The sequence below is a fragment of the Branchiostoma floridae genome, chromosome 11, assembly GCF_000003815.2.
Source record: "Branchiostoma floridae strain S238N-H82 chromosome 11, Bfl_VNyyK, whole genome shotgun sequence".
In the NCBI taxonomy this organism is placed as follows: Eukaryota; Metazoa; Chordata; class Leptocardii; order Amphioxiformes; family Branchiostomatidae; genus Branchiostoma; species Branchiostoma floridae.
This window is the reverse complement of record NC_049989.1, coordinates 16,998,267-17,004,958: the sequence shown is the minus strand read 5'-3', so window position 1 is coordinate 17,004,958 and position 6,692 is coordinate 16,998,267.

The window sequence follows — 6,692 nt, the reverse complement described above, 5'->3', positions numbered from 1 at the left end:
GAGATTGGAATGCGATTTGCAAAGTCCGCAATCCTGCGACAGGTGATGGAATTCAGAACCGTTTGCTGTTCCACACAGGAAACAAACATTGGAAGAAGTTGGTTTTGTGTCATCCTCGGGTGTGACATTCCATAGAGCATTCATCACAGATTGTTTATTTATTCGCACACAAGTATTACATTAAAACACAAAACGAAAACAATGGATAAAACAGGTGCAGGAGGAGGGAAAAGCTTGTGAAACTTATACTTAGCCCTCCTCCTTTAAACTAAACAAAATTGATTATGATATATAATAATAAAGTAAAGTAATACATAGAATAATAATGATACAATAAGGATAAACAAGTAATTAATGGTATGAATTAACGATGAATGATAAAGTAACGTAATATGTAGAAAATGATAATGATGCAATAAGGATAACCATGTAATTAATGGTTTGACTTAACAATAGATAATAAATCAGCATAATACTTAGAAAATGATAATAGTGCATAATGAATTAATATAATATGATTAAAAAGAAAAAAAATGTGGCTACTACAGGGGGCTCGGATGGATTAACAGATGGATTTTCAGATTACGTTTAAAAGTCAGGAGAGAGGAGGTAATATTCTTAAGGGAGAGGGGAAGATCGTTCCATATTTAAACACACATGTATTTAACAGACATTTGGGCAAGAGAGGTTCTGAATAGGGGGATGTGCAGATTTGTGCTTTGGCGAGTTTGATAATTATGAAACTGCGAGCGAAAATTAAGAAAGTTGTCAAAGGTATCGGGGAGAGTATGGTTTATGTATTGGGCTGTGAATAGAGCAAGTTGAAATCTGTTAACGTCATAGATATTCAAAATTCTAAGTTTCTCAAATAGTGGTGAAGAGTGAGTATAGAAACTCGAACATGTCGCAATGCGTAGAAATTTTTTCTGTAGAATTAATAAAGGGTGTAGAGAAGTTTTGTAGGCGTTTCCCCAAACAATATTACAATAAATGAGATATGGATAGATTAGACTGTTATATATGGTTATTAAGGTTCTCTGGGATAAAAGATGTCTAATTTTCCCTATGATCCCGATAGTTTTTGAAATTTTATTTAATATCATAGCAATGTGGGCTTTCCATGTTAGTGGATCATCAATAAGTACTCCTAGGAACTTAGCCTGGCATTCTTGGGAGAGAGGAAGGTTCTTTAGGAAGATATTGGTATTTTTCATATTATAAGTCTTGTTTTTACTACAAAAGATAAGATAATACGTCTTTTTAATATTAACAGATAGCTTGTTGGTTTCGAACCATGTGATGACTTTTTCTAATTCCTGATTGGTTAGACGTATTAACGAATCATAGTCTGCATGTGAGAGGAAGAGATTTGTATCATCAGTAAATAGGATAAAAAAGAATATTTTGGATGCTTCAGCAAGATCATTAACATATATTAAAAACAATAAGGGTCCCAGAATTGATCCCTGGGGAACTCCACAATTTATCAGTTTGCATGAAGATGTATAGCCATTGAGGGTGACATATTGTTTTCTATCAGATAGATACTAAGATAGCTCTTAAACCACTTGAGTGCCGTGTCATTAATGCCATACTTATTTAGCTTTTTGAGAAGAATAGAATGGTTTACCGTGTAGAATGCCTTACTTAGATCTAAAAATATCCCTATGGTAAATTCATTGTTGTCAATAGCTGTAGTAATTTTATCGATTAATTGAATAAGTGCCATGGAAGTAGAGAATCCCCTTCTGAAACCATATTGATGTTTGTATAGAATATCATTTTGATCTAAATGCTTTAAAAGACGATTGTATATCAATTTTTCGAGGATTTTGGAGATGCACGGTAGAACTGAAATAGGGCGGTAATTACTTACCGAGGTAGAATCATTACTATTAAATATAGGAATCACTTTGGCAATTTTGGTTGATTTAGGAACCACACCGCTCTGAATGGATAATGTTAGGATATGTATAAGAGGACAAATAATATAAGGTAGGGATATTTTGATTATTTTTGCGCTGATTCCATCGTGTCCAGCAGCGGAATCTTTCAGGTTTCGTACTATATCTAAAATTTCAGCAGTGGACGGGGGTTCAAATGACGTTAGTTGCCTATTCAGATGAGTTTTGATGTAATCGAGGGGATCTTTCGCTACGATGGGTATTTTGCTTTCTAGGGTAGGGCCGACATTAACAAAAAAATCATTAAATTCTTCGCACATCTTATTTTTATCTGTGATAGATCGGGCACCGGTTTGTATTTTGTGTGGGGCTGCTTTAGATTTATCACTACGATTTAGTAAGTCGTTAATTACGTTCCATGTTTGCTTTACATTCTTGGAGGCCTCTGTGAATTTCCTGTGGTAATAATTCTTTTTGGCAGTTCTTAATGTATGATTTAATTTGTTTTTGTACACTTTGTAGGTACTCTCAGACAAAGGGGTAGGGTTTTTAACATATTTCACATAAAGTTTTTTTTTCTTTCTTAATCGACTTGAGTAGACCACGTGTCAACCATGGTTTTCTGCGGGAATGTTGATCGATTTTCGCTGTTTTCATTGGAAATGATTCGTCAAAAAGTAAAGTAAATGTAGTAAGGAATTTTTCGTAAGCCATTTCTGTATCTGTTTCTTCCAAAACGGGGTCCCATTCCAAAACGGGGTCCCAGATGAAGTAGAATCGTCAATTTCACAGCTAAGGCTAGGAGCTCCGGTATCCTGGCTGGGGCGTATGCAATCTTTTAGTTCGTTACCGACGTCACCGGAATTGGTGAAGTTAAACAACGCTATGATGTCTTTGATAAGAGTAAAACGCTGGAAAGCATTCTTGTTCCGACGCACTAACCTGCCATCAGATAGGTCGTCATGTTTGTTAGGAAGTCTCTCGATGCTATCAAATAAGTCCTGACGTACCTGCTTCAAGGCTTCCAGGGTTGTATGTTGCAATTTCTGCTATATGATCTGCCTGCCAGGATGGATTGTTCTGGTAGCTTTTAAACTGCGACCGTCTGTACAGGATCGTTATCTTCAATCTTAACATTAGACTGCCTTTATGGGCTGCCATCGCTGCGCTAGGGTGTGCTCGATGTTCTTTTTAGATTGTTATGTAGATGTGCGATGCATTCCTTGCAGAACCAGCATACATTCTCCCCTTGGAGTTTTCTTAACGCTTTGAACTCTTGTTGGTCAAATTTTGTGCATACTAAACATTGTTTTCACATCCGTAACATGTGAGTGCCTGGCACCCTTTCTTGTCATCAATAATTTTACTACGTGTGTCACAGTTCTACTAATCCAAGTCACATCCCTCAATATTTAATCACCAACAACGCTTTATCACACACTTTTAAAATAGTCTAGATCCGATGCTCCGCTACCATATTCTTTAATATTAGACAATAAGGGAAAATGCCACCATTAAAGACCAACCCCGTACTGTAAAACCACTTAATAAATTCGGCTAACGTAAACTACTAGAGCTCAGTCTTCTGTTGACTGTGGTGGAGTTCACATCGGGGAAGGCTGGCTGAGACCCTTGACCAACACAAGTTTATTTTCAATTCAAGTTTGATATTAGGATACTACATAAGGTATTGAAGTATGATTATACATTAAGCTTTACCTAACCCAGAAAATGAAACAATGAAAATGCTGGCTTGTCTTACTCTGGTACTCTGAGGCATAACTGACAGTTACAAGTGTACAGTCTACATAGCCCCTGTTGGTACACTTACAAATAGACACCACATTATTAGCCATATTAGACACATAAATATCAGAGCTAATTCAGTTATAAGGAAGATTTTCAAGTTGCAATTATGTGTTGTAGATACAAAAAGACACTTTGATACAAAGTTGGCAAAGCAGAGTTGAAAGTTTCAATTTGAACACAAGGTTGGTTTCCTAATATTTTAACCCTCAAACCACCGTATGGGGTCAAAACTGACCCCAGACGTATATTAATATGTGCCATTGTGACATTTCTCGTTGAAAACAAATTTCCTCCCATGAGTTTGTTTCTATATATGTCTTCTAAGTTCTCATACGTTTTTACCCAGATTGAATCATTGTTGATTAAGTTATCATAGAAAGTTTATGTATGGTCCAGTGGGGTCAAAACTGACCCCAGCATTTTTTTAAACAAACTATTGAGACCCACGCCTAAACTACTTATCGTATGATCACGAAATTTTCAGAGAATTATGTACATGTGCAACAAAATTATGGTAACAACTTTTGTGTCATTATCATGTTATATGACGACGCCATGACGCCATTTAGCTTAAATTGGCCGCCATCTTGGATTTTGACAGATGACGTCATCAAATTAGCATAAATTATGAATATTGAATCATGAAATTTACGTTTAATTTTATAGGATGTCATAAACAAGTGTGGTTTGCCAACAAAACCTTAAAACTTGAATGTTTAAGCCAAAATTAGAAAATTGCATAATAAATATGCCTTTTAAAATTCCGTTGCCATGGCAACATGAAAAATGATGAATTTTTTTCACTCCCTCAAATTGCTTGCTATCAACATTTTCTCAAAAGGGACCAACTTTGGTGGCCCTAGCGTAAGCTATTCAGGGGCTGTGTGACTTTGAAGTTGATGCGGGCATTACAAAAACCTTACCCGGTCTGAATAGCATTAGTGCAAAATATGGTCCTCATGATCTTTTGCATAAATTATGATAATGAGCTAGAATTATTCTCACCTAATCACGTCAAACTGTCCCACGTAGATTAATAAAGCTATACATATATACAAATCACAAGAAGAGTCACAAAAGAAACTGTATTTGTACAAAACGTTATGGGGTCAGTTTTGACCCCATACGGTAATCTACGTCACAAAAAAGGTACGGTGGTTTGAGGGTTAAAGTCGCTGTTATTAGGACCTCGATTATGTAACTTTGTTACAACTATCTGGATCATTCTGCAGGGTTTGATAGTGTTTCCTTGAAAACCAGTAGAGAAAAATATTTGACCAGTATTTTATGCTAATCTGTCACTGCCTTTGTTTCCAGAGTGTAGACAGTCTGGGATGTTTATTAGTTTATGTATTTATAGGGGTCAATTCACCACTCTAGCTGCTGGGATGGTCACAGTAGGGAGTAATTCCTCAGTGCTTTTCCCAGGGCACAGCTGCATGGTCTTTGATATTATCGCTACTTTTCCTTTTACTTGTCCGTATCTTCTGAAGCTTGGTTATAATGTTGCTTGTTTTCCATAGTCTGAGAGGCTTTTCCCGCCACCAGAAGTTTCCATGGCTTTCCCTCTTTCCCCTTGTAGCTTTTCCTGCCACTGGAAACTTTCCTAGATCATTACAAAATCTTGTGGTCTGATCCCCGACTAGAGGTGTTTATAAATTGCTGATGTTCATGTTGTGATCCACTGTCGCCAAACACTGGTAGCTGGGTTCTTATTTTCCACTGGGGACAGTCGAACTCTTCTTGTATTGTTGCCTGTGACAATATGGACCATCTCAATATTTTAGCTTGCTTACAAAGCTACCAGGTGCTGTGACTAATGTGTATCTTTCCTGACCAACGATGCTGCAAGACTATGTCCCTCACTAACAGGTGCAGAGCGCATGTCATCAAGTTCATATAGCCGTCCCTCCTTAGATACAATAGCAGTAATGTTCTGACTTAGCACGAACTGTGCACCTCCCACAACTGTGTACGACTGTTCCAACATTATGTTGTGTTCAATTTTAGTGGCAAAGAGTTTGTCAAATAACCAGGAAGCTTGATCTCTTCTACATGGCACCACACGATAAGCAGTGTCCAAAACCATCTCCCTTTTCTCGAATAGCCTTTATTTTACTTCCCTTGTAAGCTTTTGTCCTGTTCTAACATGTTCATACACTCTGCTGTCTTCTTTCGCAAAGTTGCAAAGGTGGCAACGTCAAAATCTGCTTAGAGTCTTGGTCAGTGCATAAAGCTTATTTTCCCATTTTGTATCAGTGATATGGTGGAACAACTCTTCCACATCTATATAATTAATTACTATGAACTCCACACTTGTATTAAACCAGCACTAAATATTCTATATGTACATGTACACGTTATCACATCACCTCCAGATAAAACATTGAAATTGTCCGTTTAATATTTATTTAGCTAAAACGAAAGCGCGTTAGATCACATTAAGAATGATAACTAGAAAACTATTGTTATTGAAGTTTATTTCAAATATATGATAATCTACTGTGTGAGTAAATTTTCTGAAACTGGATATGATGTGGATTTGGACGTCAAAGACATTGGTCATTAATGAAAATAAAAGTTGTGTTTTATAATTAAAATAACATAAGGTCACATTACGCGCGTAACTATCCTATCCTCACCGTTGCATCGATCAATACTCTGTGTCATAACAGAGGACAGTGTAACATTTGGTCTTAGTGGTAGGACTTGGGCATTTATCTATACGTCAATATGACGCATCTATGCTACAACACTCTCACAATAAGCCAAGGACCAGGGTTCGGTATACAGTTTGATGTGACCTTTATTTACACTACGACTCGGTGATACATAGACAAGTGAATGGATATAAGTAATGCAAGATAAGATACCTGGACAGATGCGGGTGGATGATACTAACTAACCGGTTACGTAACTACGGCGGCGGAAGATGCGGTTGTCCTTGTTTCTCAGAGTCTGCTTCTAGCCTAACTAGCG